The 23,542-nt window shown below is 35.4% G+C and overlaps 2 protein-coding genes across 4 annotated transcripts in view; one reads left to right on the forward strand and one right to left on the reverse strand.

The window, feature by feature from the left end:
• The window catches only part of LOC139966349 (retinol dehydrogenase 12-like), a 39,077-nt gene extending 16,383 nt beyond the window's left edge, over positions 1–22,694 (reverse strand). The window contains exon 1 of the mRNA XM_071969273.1: positions 22,405–22,694. The gene's annotated coding sequence lies outside the window, so the exon portion shown is untranslated. The remainder of the gene's footprint in view (positions 1–22,404) is intronic.
• Positions 6,052–23,542, forward strand: part of LOC139966332 (synaptotagmin-12-like) — a 58,505-nt gene continuing 41,014 nt past the window's right edge. The window contains exons 1-2 of one of the 3 annotated variants that reach the window (XM_071969231.1): positions 6,063–6,470; positions 19,803–19,853. The gene's annotated coding sequence lies outside the window, so the exon portion shown is untranslated. Of the gene's footprint in view, positions 6,471–19,802; positions 19,854–23,542 lie in introns of all 3 variants that reach the window. The other 2 variants (XM_071969240.1, XM_071969222.1) reach the window with 2 other exon arrangements.

The raw sequence follows: 23,542 nt of genomic DNA on the forward strand, positions 1-23,542 counted from the left end.
TAGGTTTGAGGGAATTTGTCATTTTGTTGCAAATTGATTACATATTTAACTGAACAAGTAAATGCCATATATACGGTCATTCAATTCCGATAAAGATAATAACGATATAGACGTCAGTGCTGGGCAGAGTTACAGGAAACGGAAAAGGGTTGTTATAAGATAAAAATCCAGTCAGGATCACATGTAATGGCAAGAAGGAATAATTTCAAACAGCAGCAGCCGAGGATCTGAGAGGCTGCGTCACGGGAAAGAGCACTCGAGCCACGTAGAACTGTTCGTTATACAGCAAGTTCAGCCGACCGTAACCGCACCTTGGTATTTAGCATGGCGTGGCTTGACAATAAAGGAATCCGGCCACATACTTAGAATGGTAAACATGGTATACAGACACAAACAAATTGACTTTGCATAACAATATACACTTGTCATAGTGTACGTACGTGTATATATGTTCGGAGGAAACAGCGGGAGCAAATCGTGTTCCTAACATGATGATGCCACAAAACGTCATGAGATTAGGAACATTTTTCGGGCGAACGAACTTTTCAAGCCCCGAAGAGAGTAAATTAATTCTGAACTTTCGACTGGAAAAAGCAAGTTTTTAACTGGCAGAATAGTTGATATGTGTTCTAGAGAACATGCTTAGATGGATCCCATAGAAGATGGGACGTCGAAATTTTCGTGTCATGGCCACTTTAACCACTTGACCACAACGCCCCCAACATTTATGATAAGTTGAACGAACATTCAGGTTTGACTTCTAGGAAGCTCTTGCGGAGAAGATTTTATTACGGCTGTTATACGTTTTGAGAACTGTTTGACCACTTTTTGACCAAGAATACGTTTTCTATAATATTTTCACGAATTTTTTTATGATTTGTTATATTATTTCGTAAACTTTGTTAATTCATGTGTTTTATTTGCAAGCCTTGGTATATATATAGAGAGTATTAACATTTTTATGAAAGAAACCTGTCAAAGTTACTTTTCTTTGAAATCAAATTGTCAAGGGCGTAAAACACCGTTAGTAATTCAATAACTTTAATTACATCAAAGAACCCAAACCTGTTCCAATATCCTTACTTAATGGTGACAGATCTACCTTCACTCCAACCAAAGCTCATTTTTGCAGATATCGTGTTTTTGAATTAAGGTCTCCTCACCCCCCCCCCACCCACCCTCCCTCCCCTCCAATCACCATCTTTGGTATATGTAATAGATTGGTAATAACATATACTAAGATTATTGATCTGTATACAACACCTAATTGTATTCTGGTCATTTGATTGGTCAATTGCTCGTTGATTGCATGCAAAATCCGCTCTATTCCACTCTATGAAATAGAACCATGGGTTATTCTTTTTTGGTAGCACTTTTTTTCAATGGTAAGAGAGCAAAGAAACCTGTCTGTTCAAAACAATCTGTTGCATGAGTGCATTTTACCCATCTTAATATAATATGTTGCATAAAACAAATAATGAATGGTTTCCATTCGTGCAATAGTGCAAATTCGTTGAAAGATGTAATTTGTTCCATTCAACTCGGCCGCACCTCGTTGAATGGAACATTCCATCTTTCAACTCATGAAATATTTGCACTATTGCACTCATAACCATTCATTATTTACAAATACTTACCACGTATGACTTCATTCAAGCTATACTGTTTATATATACTGTCGGACTTTTTTACCTCTGTTGACCTTCATCACCCCCCCCCCCCCAAATAAAACATATAGTTTTCAGGCGCGTATCCAGGGGGCGTTGGGGGCGTGCGCCCCCCGGGTAAGAAAAAGAGGAGAGAAAAAAAAGAGAAGAAAAAAGGGGGAAAAGAGGAGGAAGGAGAGGAAGGAAGGGAAAAGAAAAAGAAGAAAGAGAGAAAAAGGAGGGAGAAGAAGAGAAACGCCAAGACACCGGGAAGAGAAAGAGGAACAGTCATAATTACGGCGCTGATCCCTATTATATACACAGGGAAGCCAGTGTCAGATCGAGGATTACGGAGGGGACGTGCGTCTCACCCTACCCCTTACACCGACAACTCCATTTTTGACGTTCCCATTTTTCCTCTCTCACTAATGTATATATATATACTATACATGGTCTATCATAACGCGTGTGTGTGTGTATGGATGCCTTAAACAATTGTACATTTATGCTATGACACCAACTGTGGCTGGTCTCGAACTCGACCGAGTCGTAGGGGAACATGACGCATTTCGGTGTTAGACCAGGATCTATATGCGAACTGCACTAGACCTATGTCCTTCGATGCAACACTGCCATCCAGAGATAAAATGTTATACACTCCGACCTGAATGCTAATTGTTACCCCAAATCTAGTACCGTAACTCTTACAATGAAACTAAAAATAAATTCCGCATGCGATTGGAGAATTAAGCACATCTCCTGTGAATATCATGTAGTGGATCCAAGGGCCGGGGGGGGGGGACGGACGCACCCATCACTTCTTGAGATTGTTCCCATCTGCATGAAAACGCGCGCCCCACAGCCCCTACGCCCACCCCTCTAATCGCTTCCCGATGACTTACGCAACTTAATTAATTACCTTCGCCCGTAGTACCAAGACCTTGACAAAATCCGGTAACACACCACTTCATCGATAACAAGACTAATGATCGGGTTGTGTTTTAGTGACGTCTAGAGGTCGTGCACTGACCTACGTGGAGTGTGACCACTCCCGATTTTGCAATTTCCCAAGATCAGGCCACGAAAAATCCCAGGAAATCCCAAGGACACTGTACTGTATGGATATCTAGCAATATCTAGCGATATCTAGGGATAAAAAACCCAAGATCTTCCCTAAACTGAAGACAGATAGAGAATCGAACCCTTCAGTGTGTACTGAACTTGAAACTGTGCGTCTTTCAAAATGAAAAGAATGTGGGGCATTGCACAATAAACAGAACAAAGTTATTTATTTCAGTCTCATTTCAATTATTCGAATTTGTTAAGCAAACAGCAGATATCACATCATATCAGTGAGCATAAAAATGGCGTTCCAGAATGAACAGCCTCCAAAGCATGGGCGCATATCCTGGTGGGGGACAGCGGGACGCGCCCCCACCATTTTTTCAGTAGTGGGGACATGATATACCGTGTGCCCACCAATTTGTCTTGACGAATAGCTGCATTTCAAGTTCCCCAGCATTGAACTTTGGCGCAGTTCTCCAGCATTGTGCAAATGACATGCAGCAGTTCTCATTTTATTATATTTTATCCACAGTTGTTAAATATAGGACGAAAATCGCATTTGCGGCAGTCTATAATTGTTTCCTGGGAGAGGACCCCAGACCCATCGTATATACAAAAGTCTACTTGGATTGTTTGTCCCTGATTTTTTCTGCAGACAGCCATGTATTTACCCAAACTAAATTTTTAAGCCATGAAATCTAAAACTTAAGGAGGTTTGGGAGCATCATTAGGTTTGGGAAGTGTTATTTCCGGCGATCTGGGAGGTTGTATTTGCCAAAAAAAAAATCGTACGCTGCGCGCGAACCCATGGTCGCGCTCCGCTTAGATAGTATCAGAGAACAGACACGCGTCCCCACCATTATCCAAGACTGATCTGCGCCCATCCTCAAAACTGTCGATGTGTGTAGTGTTCGGTTTCGGAAATATCTGGTAGTTTGTTTATTTCCTTTAACGAAGTAGCCGTTATAAGAGGTTTTATTATTTGTACACCAATAAATTAACAGTCTGAATTTTCGAAAATTCCCTGACCAACATTCTTCATTATACTTCCCTCTACTCGTGCAATTTTGACCGGTCTGTTAGGGGTTGAAGGAGGTTTATCTATATTGGTTGTCCATAGATGAAATTTGGGCAACATAATGGTTATGTTTTGAAGTGAATTTATTCACGAGAAATGTGAATTTTCAAATCCTGAACAAATAATGGGCTTAAAACCTTGAAAAGTGGAGCTGACGGGTATTGTGGACGCGACGTAGAATCACCTACAAATGCAATGATCCATAGGACATGCAATGAGGTCGAACATGATGTGTGACCGGTGACAATCTTCAAAAAGGTTATAGATGGAAAAAAAACTATTTGGAAATATCAAGTTCTCAGGCAAAAGTGTACATCTGATTGGTCATTTTCAAGCCCGAGAAGTGCCATTTCCGGTGATCTGGGGGGTATCAAAACCAGAAATTTTCTTGTACGCTGCGCGCCAACCGATGGTGGCGCTCCGCTTAGATAGTAATTCGCGCCCCCGGGTTAGAAAATCCTGGATACGCCCCTGGTTTTCTATCACACTAATGTGGAGCAACTTGAGGGCGTATAATGAAACAGTTCATTGAAGAAGTTAAGCTAATTCCAGGCGCATAGCCAGGAATTTGCCAAGGGAGGGGCGAACCTGTAGGCAATCTATCAGAGCCGTATATATTGCTCTTCGAACTATCTAAGCGTAGGGCCACTATCAGTTGGCGCGAAGCTCACAAGAAAATTTTGCCCGAAAATACCTCCCAGATCGCTGGAAATGGCACTTCCCAGGCCTTGCGGTAAGTTGCATCTAGGCATTTTCTATTTTGAAATTACTAGCGATATCATAAAAAACATACCCAAAAAATATGCTCAAGGGGTGGGGGCGGTCGCCCCCCTTCGCCCCCTCCCTTGGCTACTCGCCTGGATTATTCCAGACTGGTGAAAATATCAAACAATTCATCAACATGGAGCTTTAGGAGAATACTTAAGAATTTAAAGGAATTAAAGGCTACAAAAAAATACGACATTGAGATTGATAGGTATTGTAAAGACAAAGGTTAAGAAAGAATTAAATAAATCAAATGTCGAAGGAGTTGGAAAAAAACATAACAAAATGCTCTAATACTCCAAATTGGATAAAAGAAAAGAGCAACTCTATTTAAAAAGAAAAGAAAGATTTAAGAACTATAAATCTCACGGCTGGATTTTCTTAAATTGCACTTTGTGTTATTGTACAGAGTTGTTAGATTAAAATATATGAAATTGCTACTACAATGATAAATATTCTTCGCGATCCATCTCATATCATTTCGTGCAGATTTATTGACTTTATTTTTTTTTAAAAAACGATTATGTTTGCTTACTGAGAATATTTAAAAATTCGAGTCTTAAGTTTTTTTTTACTAGTTTTTTTTTTATCGCCTACACACATTTTCAAATTATTGTAAACCGCAGGCAAACATCAAAATCGGAAACTTTCAAAATGTCATTCATGGACTCATCTGTGATTCATTTCTTAATAGTTCTCGGATACAGCGAGGAAATAATTCCCTCGTGTTTTTATTTCTTGATGTTTCCTTAGTTTAATCGAACATCGCTTAGTACAATCTCTCTATATAGGTCAAGCAAAAGAGGATTTTGAAAGAGTTTTGTAACGATTATTTATTTTTTTTTAACAAATACAAGTTTAAATACTAAGGGGGAATGAAAGTGAGGTTATCTGATTGGCCAATCTTTATTTTTAATTCATAGATGTAACACACGATCTATTACAAGCAACTCATGCAAGTTTTTCAAAAACATATTTTTTTTATACAAATGTATATTATTATGTTGACTTCTCTTCCTAAGAAAATTAGGCCGGGAAGAGCAACCTCATAACACTTGGAAATGGCTTTCGGGATAGGATTTCCCCTGTGGTGAAGGAATCAGCCTAATTTAACTGTCAAATCAAGTGCCCACCTCACTCCGCTCATTATACCCCCCCCCCCTCCTCCAAACCCAGCTATACCACATTTATCCTTAACTCACTATTAACCGATTTACACAACTATTTACAGGATTCTCTCTCTACTCATTCATCAATCATGTAATAAGTTTCCATATCGAAAGAAAGAAAATAAAATAATAATTGAAGGCAGAAAGTCTCAGGTATTTTTTTTTTAAATGCAGGTTGATCCATTATTGTCTTAAGTATGACTGGACGACCATTTTAATGGACCCTAATAACTCATAAAGCGGAAATAAACTGTGATTATCGGATACGTTTTATCGAATGAATAATTTATTAAGCAAGTCATTTCAGACGTCGTAAATAGTTTGGTGATTTCTGTCGAGTTTTCACTAGCAGTGATAGCTAATTAAGATGTTGCTGCTTCAGGTTTTTGAGTGTTGGACGACGACGGCAGGGTTCGTATAGCCTACAACATATTAACCTGGTACTGCCAGTACTAATAAACCGCTCGCTCGGCCTGTCTTGTCTGGTTCATACGAATCAACAGAGGCTTGCGCTATAGGGGAAGTAACTCTTTATGCCTCTTGCTTGCTTTTATTAAACGCTCGCGTCTAGCAATGTGAGGATATACATATATACACACACATATATATGTATATATTTGTATTTATATGTGATCTTAAACGGAGATAATAAGAATAATCAATAATATTTATGAAGGATTTGCATAAAAGATTGGATAATATTCATTGCTTTTGAACATAGACGGTGACTATACGAAGAAACTGTATGTGAGTATAACCATTTTCTTTCAGAAAATATATGAAGTATATATATTTTATATGTATATATATATATATATAACATGATATGATTGCATGTATCTTTGGGCACACTTTGTATATTATGTTTAGACATAAACTCGAATATACTTGGGTCAAGTGGTGAAGGTCTAGGCCAACATACGCAGTTCAAGTTAGCCTATATTGAGTATGTAAATTGTATGTAAATTGTATGTAAAGATAACACCGATTTAAGATATCTGAAAATATGACACGATTTCATAATTTATCGAGCCGGGAGCTTATGACGTTAACATTTACAAGTTGTTCTCATAAGGCTTGTATAGCGAAGACATGCGAGCACATGAGAACGCCGGGCTGATAGAGGGATGAATAGAACGGGTTAAGTGTCGGCATGTGGGGGGGGGTGTCGGTATGTGGTGGGGGCGGCGGTGAGGTAATGTCGTCAAATGTAAATACTTTCATGTTGTCCTATAGAAGACATATTTGTACATCTTTAGTAGATGAATTGAAATGATAGTCTCGTCGATACATTTTTTTTAGTTAGTATTCATTTGTTTAATAAGTTTACAACCAAGATACAAAGAGCCATCACACAAAGTTAATATGATATGACACAGTCAGATTACAAATTATCAAAGAGATAATTTGGATGTCGTATTTGACGATAAAAGCCTGGTCATTTATTGAAATAGTTTACCTCGTTACCATGAGAAACACGCACCGACAGCTTGCCACAACTACATGGTCCAGCTATAAGTTGCTGTTCGCGCGCACGGTTGAAAAGTACAGGCGCGTGTGTGGCATTTTTTTTTTTTCTATTTTCAATGCTATTACAAAAATTTTGACTTAAAATTAAACCTCAGAATCTGCCTTCATCCTCATTTTCATTGCCAGCAGTAAGCTCCTAGAAGCAGCAAACTCTTTACCACTTTTGGAGCAACTAATTATTTTAAACCAAAAATGTTTACAAAACACCCTTCTCCTTAATTAATCCCCTTATCCAAGACCTCTTGCTTTAATACTTAACCTATAAAACCTACGCCAAAAATAATTTTAAAGTTCCCTAGATACATTATAATTTTTAAACAGGGAGGAGGCATCAGCCCCTGGCAGAGGGTGCCCTTGTTTAGGAACCCGGTGGATAGAAGACTTGTGAGTCAAACCCCAGAAAGAATAGTCCTCTTTCGGGGAACAGCCCAGTAACCGGGAACTACTTTTTTGCTTACCGTATAAGGAACATCCCGGCAGGGTGTGTTTGCCAGGTCTGGAGCAACCTCCCATTATCTTTTTCTTTACTGAAGTAGTTATAACAGTACTCCCTAACGCTAAAGCATCCAAATTGTGTTTGTTGCTTGTCTTCCTCTCCACTATCGATTTACAAATCTTCTATTGTCTGCTTAATTCAATAAAAATGTCTAATTAACCTGCAGTATAGCCGTGCCTTGTACGGCTCGATTAGGAGTGTTCTGACTAACTTTTCCTTGTTTTGTTGCTGCTACACGGTGTCGTTGTTATTGCTGTTTCGGTGACCAAACACTGCGTTCACATGGGATAACGCGCTCGATTGGCACGCACCTTATGGTTAACTGTGGGTCCCTCAAGTGTTGATCACTGGCGCGTTCACACGCGTTGTGTAACTCGGGATCTGATGACGAGCGCGTAATGAACGATTCATTCCTCTCTCATCATTTCTATAGAAAATAAGACTTTAGATACATTGTGAGTTCCTTCGCGGAATCTCATGATGTAAGTTACTAAGGCACACTGAGGGTCGTATATAAACAACATAACTATGACAACGGGCGGGGCTTGCTATTCCTAGAGATAATTTTATTTGGCAAAAGCGCAGAACTTAATTATGAGAGACATTTATCCTTCAGCATGTCCAGCTCAGACCGTGATCTGATGATGAGCGCGTTATCCTACGTGAAAACAGCTAGCCCAACATCACAAGCTTGAGGGAACATCGATATTATGAGAACATCCGTATACAGTTCTATGAAGGAATATTTAACCGATTATTTTGTTGTTTTAGCCACTGGGTTTCTTCTCTTTCAAGGTCCTATATATACTAATTAGATATTGCACCTGTCCTTTTGGTTATAGTAAATTCTATTTTCGATCGTGACAAGAAACAAAAATCAGTGATGGCCTTGTCGTTGCCATTGCATGGCGAACATTTAATTTCATTTGCAAGTTCACATGGAATTCTTATAGTTCTTAATGTCTACACTTATGTTAATGTTCCAGAGTGAAATATACATTTCTTCATAAATTGTATATGTTAAAGTATAATCAACATGAACATTTTGTAATTCTTGGCAAGTTCACCATGCATGTATAGGGAGAGTTGATAGCTTTCAGAGTGGGTATTTTCACACAACGACACCGTAGCGTGAAATATGTATTTCGTTATCGAAGACAGTTTGTAATGGAACCGGAACGGACAGTTTCAAATTCATTTCCAAACTCATAGAGAAAGCAGTGGAAGCACTCAAAGAGAGCAGTGGACTTGTAATCTAAGGATTACAGGTTCGAGCCCTGGCCAGATCATTAGTAAGAGGTAAATCGCATGAAGAGATGGTTAGGCAGTGGACTTGTAATCTAAGGATTACAGGTTCGAGCCCTGGCCAGATCATTAGTAAGAGGTAAATCGTATGAAGAGATGGTTAGGCAGTGGACTTGTGATCCAAGGATTACAGGTTCGAGCCCTGGCCAGATCATTAGTAAGAGGTAAATCGCATGAAGAGATGGTTAGGCAGTGGACTTGTAATCTAAGGATTACAGGTTCGAGCCCTGGCCAGATCATTAGTAAGAGGTAAATCGTATGAAGAGATGGTTAGGCAGTGGACTTGTGATCCAAGGATTACAGGTCCGAGCCCTGGCCAGATCATTAGTAAGAGGTAAATCGCATGAAGAGATGGTTAGGCTGTGGACTTGTAATCTAAGGATTACAGGTTCGAGCCCTGGCCAGATCATTAGTAAGAAGTAAATCGTATGAAGAGATGGTTTGGATTGACATTCTCAAAGAGGAGACTTGGTCAAGTCAAAGAATGCATATCACAGCTCATTCATATTGTTATCTTTTCTTAAATTTATTATTTTCTTATACATATTTTTGCAGCAGGATTTGAAAGTGAAAATACTTTGTGTCCTAGAATCATTTACAGTGGGCTCTGCATTAGGATTTTGTTGTATGCCTGTTCGTCTCTCCACCTTTCTGCAAGTATATATGTGTCTGTATGTGGTTACAAAAGTCTCATTGTCAACTCTTAAACAATGGCTGAATTAGATCATATTCCATTTGGGTTATAGGATAGTTTTGACGAACATCATTTATAAACATGAAGACTTCAATAAGTCCAATACTTATCCTGATTCGGTAACATTTTTTCGGTAACATTTTTCTTATTTATCATATGTATTTCATTGTTTTTTATTAGCAGAATTCGATTTATTTTGTATTACCAACGTACAGTAGAAAACGAAAAACCAAGCGCTTGATTTTTTAACCACCCCCTCCCCCCCCCCCCCCCAAAAAAAAATTCAAGATTCGTAAGAATATTTAGTTTAGGATTTTCGTTTGAGAAATGTCGTTAACTGTTTATTACTGAGATACATTATATCAGTTTCCAGTTTATTCTTTTCTTACCAATAACTTGAATCTTATTAAATTTTTGTTTCCTATTGGGGGTTGGCTTTGACGATAGGTTTTCCTCCCCACGTCACACAAGACTAACCACGTATACACAGTCAAGCTTTCACGTGTAAAGCGGTCAGGGTAGGTTATTATGTGGAAGTGCATCCATCATCCACGCATCAATTCCCTCCTACAAAACAAACTCACTTAAATTGTTTTCCCATGCATTTGTGTGAACTTTACGTAGGCCTATTGGACAAGAACAGCTGCGCGCATTTATTGATTAGAATCGTTTTCCCAGTTGTTTTATGTCAGGCGTTAACCTAAAGAGCCTTATTACAGAGAAAATAACCGTTTGTGCAGTAGCATTGAACAACAACTACATATACAGTTACCCGCTATCCCCGCCCGTCCTCCATCCCCACCACCACCTACAATCTGTAATTAGGTTCAATATTCGAAGCTCATACGTGACCCTGTTTTATACCTACAAAACTAAATTTGAGTCCTATGAAAGCACATGCTTGTCATTTTTTGACGTCAAACTATATAAGGAAAATATGCGTATATGAGACCTTCTTGACTAGGCTCTTACCCTCCCCTAACGAACCCATTCCATCCCGCCCCCTCCCCGATAACAAGTGGAGGTATATTACTACGTCATTCGAAAGCACGCAGGGCGATAATCGAACTCGGGAAACTGGCATATATATATATATATATATATATATATATATATATATATATGTTGATACTAGATGAGACTAGTGGAACACTAGTAGTTGTAACTCGGAGTTTCACGCTTTGTAGCGATCTTCAGACAACCTGAAGATCGCTACAAAGCGTGAAACTCCGAGTTACAACTACTAGTGTTCCACTAGTCTCATCTAGTATCAACATATATTCCGCTCTGTCCAATGGACATAGAGCACTCTGCGCCAAGATAGACGCCAACCTACTCTACTCTCTATATATATATATATATATATATATATATATATATATATATATATATATATATATATATATATATACATATATATATATATATATATATATATATATATATATATATATATATATATATATATATATATATATATATATATATATATGCAATGGAGGTAAACGACAAAGGCAAATGAATATATAAAAATGAAAATTCGTAATGAGTTGGAAAATCAAGAACAGTGAAAAAACTTTCAGCCTCCACCGGGATTCGAACCACGGGCCTCCCTATATATATATATATATATATATATATATATATATATATATATATATATATATATATATATATATATATATATATATATATATATATATATTTATGTGCCAGTTTCCCGAGTCCGATTAACGCCTTGCGTGCTTTCGAATGACGTAGTAATATACCTCCATATAGAATTTCAAATCACGAAGTGATTGCTTATACTCTATATACATTTTCTGTACTATGGATTATAAATATTTAATTTCATTTCTCATATCTGAAACTGAGAGTATATCTATCTCGATAATAACCTAGTCCCGAGAGATGAAACTGAATATCTAACGTGAAATCAAAAGATTCGAGAAATGTTCATTAGAAATTTCTAATTGATTTGATATAATTTCGATTATCAGGCATTTTTTTCCCGACACCGACGTTAAACCCTAAAGTTTGATTGAAATTCAGTATTCCGAGTAACATATATGCTTAACATTTAAGATGGAGTGTTGTACAACATAAGTGAACCCATTCTCCACACCTTACTCCTCTCCCATCAAAAATATTTAGGAAAATTAAATTAAAGAAATTAATCAAGTAAAATAATCAGCTTGAAAAGTAGTATGTAAGCTTTATGTTAGTATACATAACACTACCCGATTCTGATATGTCACCATGGCAACAGTCAACTATATATATATATATATATATATATATATATATATATATATATATATATATATATATATACAATAGTCGTCTTGTCCACCGTGTAAAGCACCATTAACGTATGAAACATCTCACTTCATTGAATTTTTATCTGGATGTTAATTATCGATTTTTTTTTATTCTCCAAAGGCTTGTCAAATTCATCTAGGGTTTTGTATATATATAACGTATACGTAAGTGTTAATAAAAGTCACGCAAGAATAGAGCAAACTGGGTACGAAAAGAAACCAATCTGGAGATGTATACATGCACACTCGACTCAATTCGACTTGTGCATATCATGTGATTATGACAACGGCATGTATATAGTGCAGTGCTGCGCTTTCTGAAAAAAATAAAACACAAACGACGAGTGATTTTAGTCAAAAGGAGAAAGAAGCGAATATTGTCCAGTTTTCTTTCGCACTTTTCAAGAGATGTTATACAGATAAGTTTACAACCATAATACCATTATTTTTGTGATTGATATATCTGACACGTATATTCGACTATATATATATATATATATATATATATATATATATATATATATATATATATATATATATATATATACATATACATATATATATATATATATATTTATATATATATATATATATATATATATATATATATATATATATATATATATATATATATATATATATATATAAACTATAATATCTTCATGGTCTTAGCATAGGGACGAGCAATGCAGCTATCATAAAGTGGTTTGCAAATACCCGCGCATGCGCACAACACTTTGTTAGTTTTTTTTTTCTTTGTTACTCTGTTGTCAACATGGATTTATGATCCCTGAGCATGTCCCTTACATATTTCAAAACATACATCAGTAATAATATAGTGAGCTATGTTAAACTAACATAACAAATGCACGTAAATCTTGCCTACTTTGCATAAACGAATTGGAGCGGAATAAGCTATTGTCATTCATTGATAAGGTCAATACGAACAGTTAATTTTAGCATTTTTACATTTTGTTTCTTTTTTTTAACTATGTTGAACACTGCTAACGTTAACTTTAGTTATCATGTTGATAAACCGTACGTAGAGTTACTATGTGACACATGGAAACACTAATGTAGGCTATAGCAACTATTCATGCCGTTTAAGCAGTGAATAAGACTGATGTTAAGACAGTGTGGCTATGTTGGAATATCACAATGCTAATTTTAATATTGAAAAACACTAATTCTTGTATTCTTTTTAACGATTGAATACTTGGTAAGAAATAATGTGTATAGTTACTGCGTTTTTGGAATCCTCACATTATAACTGACTTGTATAGGCTTGCGTGAATTTCCCCCTTTTCGGAGAAGGTACTTTCAGCTATCAGACAGTTACATGACATTTCCAGGTTAGGAAAGTAACGCGAAGGGCTTGTCTGGGAATTCAAGTAGCAACCTGCCCTAGATTGTAAAACCTCCCTTCGTAAACCTTGAGTATGAGGTAACAGTATATTGTTACTCCAAATACATACAAATTAGGCCTATGAAAAAGAAGTACAAATATCTTTACGTCGTCGTCCAGCGAGGTCACGTTTGACGGGGCCGATTCCCGCATCCCTATATCCAACTAATCAGCCAGAATGTGACGAAATTAAAGTAGTGCAGGATAGGACTTCATTGTATGATATATATATATATATGGCTGTTGATTTTAGTGTAGACACACTGCATACTTAGCCTATACTAGTATAGTATAGTATAGTACAGTACAATACAGTGTAGTATAGTATAGTATAGTATAGTATAGTATAGTATAGCATAGCATAGCATAGCATAGCACAGCACAGCACAGCACAGCACAGCACAGCACAGCACAGCACAGCACAGCACAGCACAGGACAGCACAGCACAGCACAGCACAGCACAGCACAGCACAGCACAGCACAGTACAGTACAGTACAGTACAGTGTAGTATAGTACAGTACAGTATAGTATAGTACAGTACAGTACAGTACAGTACAGTACAGTGTAGTATAGTATAGTATAGTATAGTATAGTATAGTACAGTACAGTACAGTACAGTACAGTACAGTACAGTACAGTATAGTATAGTATAGTACAGTACAGTATTGAATTCATTTATTTGTTTTATCGCCAATTGTATACAATGGGCCTTAAAAGTCTTAAAAAGACTTAACAAGGTAGGAGACTCCCTGGGAGAAAAGAAAAGAAAAATGTTCAAATATATATACTACAGAATATACGTAAGGATTAAATAAACAGTAATAATATCCTAATGATGCTGAGATGGAAACGTGAAAAGATTATATAATACTAGTACGAGTTAATAAATTCCTTTTTCAAATGTCTGGTGAATGTGGGTTTTGAAGTTATAGACTTTGTTTTGCTCTGTTACGAAGTATATCATAGCATAGTACAGTACAGTACATGATATTATAGTACAGTACAGTACAGTACATCACTACAGCACAGTAATGTACAGAACAGTGTGAATGTTCAAAAGAGTGAACACACAATCAATGACAAATTTCAAACCTATCGGTAGCATGTCTGCTCTTACAAATATCTCTGTGGTAGGTTATGTACACGCCTGCGAGAAATGGAAATTGCGTATATGATGGTGAAACAGACCATTGAACACAATGTGTATAAACTTGCACTTGTAATTTTTACACGAGGAACGTGTATGGCCTCAGGCCGAGAACGTTGTATATATAGTTTACACAGAAAGTGCCATACGTTGCGGAAGATTTACTTGAGCCTTGCAGAAAAGTATTACTGCTCAGCAAAAACTGTCATGTTTGGAGCCCAATTTCTTTCACCATCCTAGATTTTGCATCATATATTAATAGTTTTTGGTATTTTGTTCATTGTTCTTCTTTCATGACTACCTTTGTCATAATTCAAGAGAATGATTTATTCCTTCAAAATATTGTTTTCATTTTTATCTTCTTTTTTTCTATTTTCTATTTTCTTTCTTTCTTGGGTATTATTTTTGTAGAAGAGTGGTAGTAGTCGAGGCATTATGTTTCGGTAATTTAAATCATAACACCTTTATTGACATTTGATGAATGGTTCTCCTGGAGTCAAGAGGGAATAAATTTATTCATGATTCTATAATAGGTAAACAGAGATTATAGAAATACACACCATGCCCCTGAAAGCAGGTCGGTATTATTTGCAGATATATACTGTCTATATGTATATTATATACCTCTCTAGGTGAAGTTTATACTGATTTTGTCAGTTTGGTATTTATTATATTATAAAGCCATATTTCTAATACAAAAAGTACAGGTCTTGAATAACTTTCGACATGAAGTGACGAAATTTGTTTCCCATAGATACCTTAACAAAAATAGAGTATTTTACATCCGCCGAAATGGTCAATATTTTCAGGAAAAGTGCATGTAAAGACATATAGTTAACTGAAGTTATATTTTCTTTTTCGAGTATAAGTGTTCTTTCACTGCCAGCAATCGTTGCAGCTTCGAAATGAGATGAAATCTAGAACAAGGGAGTGTGTGTGTGGGGGGGGGGGGGGGCTTTTTTCTGTATTCTCCGATGAAGCTTATAATAAGACCGGAATCTAATAATGTCAAATTTATTCCAGAGAACGGTCGGCTGGTTTACCTATATATCCGTGTACCATAAACAGACATTCAGTCATTTATTGCCTAGAGCATGTATACATATTCTACTTATGTAGGCTTTTTTATTGTGTTTACTTCCTTTTCCATGAGTTCCTATGGTTACCCGTAATTGTCTGCAGTCGCGACAACATTATACAGTGTGTGGAGAAAGTGTACGCGACACTTGGAAGAAATAAATGATTTTTTTTTTCTTTCTCCAGATATGGACAGGGATTTTGTCGCATTATGCCTGAAGGGATGTTTTTTTTTTCTGTAGATTGGGGGCCTCTTTTCCTATACTATAATCCTGATAATGGTGGGTGATAAAATTTCTTTAATAACTGCCACGAAAAAAATTTGCAAAAGGGAAAAACAATTCAAGAGTCATCCCTGCTAAAGAAAAATTCAAATTTTTCAAAAAAGGTAGAGCTGTCTGTGGTTCTGACACAATGTCCTTTTCAAAAATTCAAAAAAAATATGTTAGCTTATGAAATACATAATCAGGCATATCGGTACGTTGTTTCTTTATAAAGCTAGAAAATCTTAAACATGATTCCAAAACTTAGCCTGAACGCGATGCATTATTATTCATTATTTTCAAAGCAGAGGTACCGACAAGCCTATGGCGTAATTTGCATATAAACGTCTGGGCTGAAGTTGCTTTCGTCTTCAAGGTATTTGATACCACCCCTAAATCGAACAACGTGGAGTTGGTCTTCTGGCTCAGTGGTCAACTTATACCCCTTCTGAACCCCCCCCCCCCAACCTCCCACAAACACACTCCATCATCTTTCCCTCGCTCTTACCTCTCCAATTAAGATGCTGCCTAAACTAGAAATCTTTATATTTTCGATTCATGTCTTTCTTTGTTTTTTTGCGTTATATAAGTATTGGACTATAACAGGTGCTTTGTGTGATATGTCTTAAGGAAAGCCATAAGTGCAAATAATTTCGTAAGTTCTTGTTGCATTCGGTTAACATGGTATTGTTAATAACTGGGTATAAGTGTACACAAATCATAGCGGATAACAACTGTAGCGCTATATGAAAAGAAGAATTGAGAAAAACATGTTTTGTTAAATCTTATGCATGTCAGTCATTGAGCAGCTTGTCAGTGACAGGCATCAACCCTAACCTTGTTTCCAATTATCTGTGGGTCACCAAGACACCTATATATTAATGTCACAACAGACAGATAAAAGCAACCACATGGAACGAAAACAAACACTTCCTTCTCCGGTGCATTATAAATTCAGTACTCATCTTCATAAGATAGCAGCCATTGTAAAGTCATTTGTATGTAACTAACTTCATATTCAGTGACTCTGCATATGTTTATGCTCACGGTTATGAACAATTAATAATGTGATCATGTTTTTTTTTCTATCTGTTATCAATACTAGATGAAGCCCAATATTGCTTTACCTTTCGGCTTAATGTCAAAATACATTAACCGCATGTTAACAGTTGCAAGCCGTACGCTATACTGTACACCGACGAGAAGTTATTAGGTGGTATATGCACATCGTATATCGCACATCGCACTACGTATTATTACTTTTATCATTAATATTAAATATATAACATAAGCAATGACATTTATAACGACGAACTGATGGATATGACAACATGTAATATACAACAGATCTCGACGAATAGAGGTATATACTAACAAAACTGAGGACGCAACTACTTGTATGTATCTATTTATATATCTATCTATCTATTTATATATCTATCTATCTATTTATATATCTATCTGACTATATATATATATATATATATATATAAATATATATACATACATATATCTATATATATGTATATATAAATATATCTATATAGATATATATATATATATATATATATATATATATATATATATATATATATATATATATATATATATACAAGTAATTGTGTCCTATGTGTGTGTGCAGGTATATATATATTTTTTTTTTGTAAATTCTTCGGCAACAGTGACTACAAAAATAAGCCTCTAGATACGAAATAAATCTTTTTTCTCTCCCTGTCTCTCTGTAAACTGACGACACTTGATTTAAAAACAAGGCCTCAGATAGTCCGAGCTGTCACTAAAATGTTAATTTATCATCTCAATTAACACGACTGACAATAACCATACTCCAAAGAGTCTAACAATTTCCTGTTAAAACTTGACAGTTAGGGTAAACTAAAGAAAACGGGAAAGAAGAAAAGTTTGAATTAGTATAATCTCAGAAATGTCCAGTAAATATATGACGCTTCTGTATATCAGATGAGCAAAATATGTTGCTATGGCAACGGTTATACATCTAACGGTTCAAGGCAATCTGCAGTGCTTCCAACTTAATCCTGTAAAAGGCCATTAACTTAGTGAAAGTTTATCATACAGCAGTATATGCCTTAGTTTTGTCAGATTTATAAATTATGAGCTTTAGCTCTTAACCGAAACTAAAGTAACAAGTATAGACACATGTATTTATATATATATATATATATATATATATATATATATATATATATATATATATATATATATATATATATATATATATATATATATATAAATATATATATATATATATATATATAAATATATATATATAAATATATATATATATATATATATAAATATATATATATATATATAGGAATAACGGAAAAACTGTTAAAAAACTATGCTGTATTTGGAGAAAGGCTGAATCTCGAGTGAAATACAATAATTAAATTAGGTAAGTGATTGGAAGTAAAACAGCCAATGTCTGGTTTTTGCAGAGCTTTCGAGCAAAACTAGCTCTTTTTCAGTGCATGACCACCGAAATATATATATATATATATATATATATATATATATATATATATTTATATATACATATATATATACATATACATATATATATTTATATATATACATACATATATATATATATATATATACATATATATATATATATATATATATATATATATATCCGAAACGGCTGTCATTCAAAATGTTTCACTTCTGTCTATAAGCTTCTAAAATATGTAAGGGTACATGAGACGCTCTCAGAAGTTCTCACGGAATGAACCTTTATCGAAGCTCACATAATGCAAAAGAGACTACTTCCCGAATGTGAAATGAGAAAAGAGACACTTTCAAACATGTTCGATGATAATTGCTGTCTTTGTTTCAAGTAATCGTCAAACTATAGTCAAGTGTTTCCTGTCTAACGTTTAAATAATCCCTATTAAATTTTTAAAGTAATTTCTGAAAATTATTCAATGGATTCCTTGTCAATTTCTTTTTTTCGAATCTGAAAGATACTTTCCATTTCGTAATTATATGCATTCAAACGTATCTGTTCATAGCTTTAACTGTCAAACGTTCAATTGAAACCATCACGAAATTTCAATTCTATTGCATGTTCCTATTTACTTGCGCTTACATATGAATTACATTAATGTTACAGTACTGTGTAGTTTCTATAGGAGGCAAAGTTGTCAGAATCGATATGGAAATGTTAATTACATACTGAGTAATTATATTTTTAATGAAAAAGAAAACACCCCAGCTTGGGTAGTACCTTTGTTTCAACAACTGTAACCATATACCTGGACAAATACTGTTGGTAAGTTTTGGTAAAATTCAGAAGAAAATGGAAAAAAATATACATTTATATATATATATATATATATATATATATATATATATATATTTGGTAAAACCACTGCAAACTCTACAATCATACGCAAAATACTTCCTCTGAGTGAATTTTATCAAATATCCCTTTAGTTTTAAGTGTGTTATCGTGTTGGTGAATTGTGACTGTAATTTTCGTTGATGGTATAAACATAGACATTCCGTCTCCCTACCATTGATTTTCCACTTGTCTCTACCGCCTACCCACTACCCCCCCCCCCCCCCGCCGCCCCAACCACCACGATACACACACACACTCTCCATCGATACATTTCAAGTCCCACATCTGTCACATTAATTCAAAATTGGCTTTGTGTAGTTATGCAACATTATTTTCTTCATGAAACAGCCGACCTCCGACACTCTTATATGATTTATAACATAATATAATGTTCTTCTAATATTATGTTGCTTTGGAAATTTGAACTGTAACTTTTTTTCGCTTTAAATTCCAGACCAAAACTTTACACTGCTATTCGTAGTAAGCTGTCTCCTACATCCTTCGTGTAAGTACATGATTATATATGCCTCTGTTTTATTCTCTTATCGATGTATGCTTCCCGGAGCTCCCTGGTGTGACTATAATATACCTCTGTATCCCCACTCCCCCAAAACACCCAACACCCACAGTCTGGTGTATGATATGAAACCTACCGCTTTCATAACTCAAAAAATATAAAAATTGTCTACTTTAAAATTTAAAAAAAAATACTACTAATAATAATAGAAGCTTGAAACTTGACTTTATTCATTCAAACTAACGAGCTGTATTGCAGTATGAATCGTCAGTATTTCACCAAAGTCAAAGCAATGCGCTGTTTGAGCAGTCAGTCGATGGGATGAACCGTACTCCGCAGTATATAATATAGCTATATGTGACTTTATAATCCAGATGTAAAATGTATAGATTAAAAACAAATTGTCTTTATTCTCGAGCAGATGTTCAGACTTACGGATCCTAATATATCTCAATATCATTCTCGCCTTCTCTCGACTTTACGAACCTCTATTCCACCCACGCCTCTCTTTCTCTCTTTCTGTTACAGTCTCCTCTCCATTTTTCTCTCAGTCTATACAGAGATATCTGTTAAACTTTTAGTTTCATACCCTCCTTTTGTGACTGATTGTTTTCGTAGAAAAATGTAGATAAAATGTAGATTTTTGTATTTATCTATTTTTCTTTTATTGAACTAACATTTCTAGGTTTACCAAGTTCGTCAAGGACATAACTTTCTCAAATGACAATTATCGAGATATAAAATATGTTTTTTTCTTTTTCGTCGATGTGAGGCCCATTGGCCATGGACTTTAATCAGGCTTGTTGCTATGAAGGTTAGACGTGTTCGTCATTGGTTTTATAAGTGTCTGTGACATCATCGTGAAGTACTATCCAGTAAAGTAGGGATGCACCGGATATCCGGTCCGGCCGGACTATCCGGCCGGATAGTGAGAAATTATCCGGTTCCGGTTCCGGCCGGATATTTTTCAAAATCCGGCCGGATCTTTTTCAAAATCTGGCCGGATCTTTTTCAAAATCTGGCCTGAATTATTCCTTAAAAAGGTGTTGGTATTAACTTAAATTAATGTAAACTATTTCCAAAAATTAATAAAAACATTCAAAGTAAGGAAAAATAAGGTTTAACATTGTTGCCTCCACATCGTTCTGATAGGATAATGAAATAAAGAAGGACAAACAGTTAATTTCTGTGTAGGGCACTTGCTTGTAAGTTTCATGTGTGTTTATTACCCGTCTGTATACAAAAGTCCACTTATCTCTTACTTTGTAATTTAAGAACTTAAGTATGGATAAATAATGCTTAACCGAACAATCCTATTTCTAACTTCACTCTAAACTAATTGGTAATTATTGGGATTCTCCTGAAACCAGATCATAATACAACAGCACGTAGGCATTACCTCTGCATATGTACTACTTTTAAGACATGACCATTACTAGCATCTTTCTGAATACGATAATAACGGCTGTATAATATAAACAATACATGGCATGACAGTTCGACTGGAGTTGCATAAAACAGTTAAATCCATATGTTGCCTGATGCCTGTTACCATATAGGATTAAACATTACTCCTACAGTGCACAGCGTAACACTTTTAAAGCTAAAATACATTTACAAAAGATAGGTAATGAACATATAGTTAATTCAATAAAGAACGAGAAGAGCAAAGAATATAAAACAATGTCCTTGATGACACTTCACCATGAGGATGAACTTCCCCAAGCTAGTGCTAGTGACCCTTCATCACCTTTAACTGCTAAGAACATTAAGCTTAGTTGAATCCATTCACCGCATGACGATGGTCTAGTTACCGTAAGGTCATTTCAAAGCAACATATAAATCATTACCCTCAATCTTCCATAGTACATGAGCATGACTAAATAACTGGAATAATACTACTAATAATAAAATGTCAGTATGCTCCTTTAACTTAATAAAATGACAGTATGCTCCTTTAACTTAATAAGATGTCAGTATGCTCCTTTAACCTGTTTCAGTTACCAAGCAATCAACTAACTGAAATAATACCTTGCAAATGTCTTTCCAATACTTAAATGTAAAACAATTGCTATGCCGGCTAAACATGCAACCCTAAATTCCTTCTCAATACATTTATCACCAGCAACAAGGTTCAACCTAATAAACTCTCAAGGTCATAGCTACCTGCTATACTCTAATCTTCCCTAGTAGCTCTCAACTGGCCACCAACCCCAGGATATATGTGATGACCCTCTAGTAAAATATGGAATGGTCCTGCCCAGTACTACACTTCTGCTCACCAAGCATGATACATGTGATCACATGGCCTACCCTGTTATATGCAGTTCAAAGCCTATTGTTTTCAATACATAGCGACACTACAGTACACACAGCATAGGCCTACTGAAATAATTCTACGATGGGCTGAGCCACTCCGTAACTGTACATCTGAATTTTAACTAACAACGATGTGATTATGAGTTTTAAGTACAACCTTCAGCCTCTCTAGTACTTTACTTAAAGTAACTCATGAAAATCAAGAAGAAACTCAACATACCTGATAGGATAATGAAATAAAGAAGGACAAACAATAAATCTCTTTGTAGGGCACTTGCTTGTAAGTTTCATGTGTGGTCCTCACACCCAAGGCCCTAACCCATATCTAGACAGTCTACATTCCAGACGGATGGAATCTCTGATTATATACATGGGGGTGCTTCTAAAGGAAGAACTGTCTAGAAACTAAAATGGTTTGATGAGGGGAAGTCCCTTTGTTTAAAAACAGAATTTTGTAGGGGTGCCTGCTTTTTGAGCCCGCTACAACATGTTTAATTTAATTTTCTCAATGGTCTGACCCACTGTTTGTAAAGATCATCCAAAATAATACAACTACTGTAATAATATTAAGCTATATACAACAAATACAGTTTGCAGTGAAATCATTTCTTGCAGCCTTCATCAGTTTAATATTGTGCAGTTAAAATAGACCATTCATATATTATCAGTCAAAATACTGTTCCATTGAATCTTTACTTTCCCATTATTGTTGGCATTCTCTTGGATATCTCTTGTCACCATGAAAGTTCCTAAAAGTTCATGAAAAACCTAAATCATTAAGTGTTTTAATGATCATTCAATTCCATTTTAAAGGATAGATAAAAGATAGATAAGAAGTTTCTTCCACTTCTGGAAAGATACAATGCTTTTTTATTTTAGTTTACAGATAATATTGCAGTGTCAAAATTTGTTACCAAATAATGAATAATAAAAGACAATTCTAAATCCAAATAGTAGTGTTATTACAACAATTAAATAATGTTTTTATTCAGTATAAAGTATGAGATTTGTGAAATGTTAGCTTCCTGTTTTAAAACAAACTTCATAGGTACAGTAGTATGCAGTATTTTTCCAGCAAACAAATTTACATGCTGTACTGTATCAAGCTTGTCAACAATTATATTTTAGTTATTTTATTAAAGAATGTAGATTACACCACTTCAAGTCATAATTAATCTCATAAATGGGGTCTTAATTTCACCTTCTTTATAATATGCGTATACCTCACCTAAGATTTGCTCCTTGTTTCATACTTCTACTTCTTATTAATGATTTTCTTTTGTGTGATGAAAAAATCCGGTTCCGGCCGGATTTTATCCGGCCGGATTTCATGTACTATCCGGCAAAATCCGGTTCCG

The sequence above is a fragment of the Apostichopus japonicus genome, chromosome 1 (genome assembly GCF_037975245.1).
Source record: "Apostichopus japonicus isolate 1M-3 chromosome 1, ASM3797524v1, whole genome shotgun sequence".
Taxonomy (NCBI): Eukaryota; Metazoa; Echinodermata; class Holothuroidea; order Aspidochirotida; family Stichopodidae; genus Apostichopus; species Apostichopus japonicus.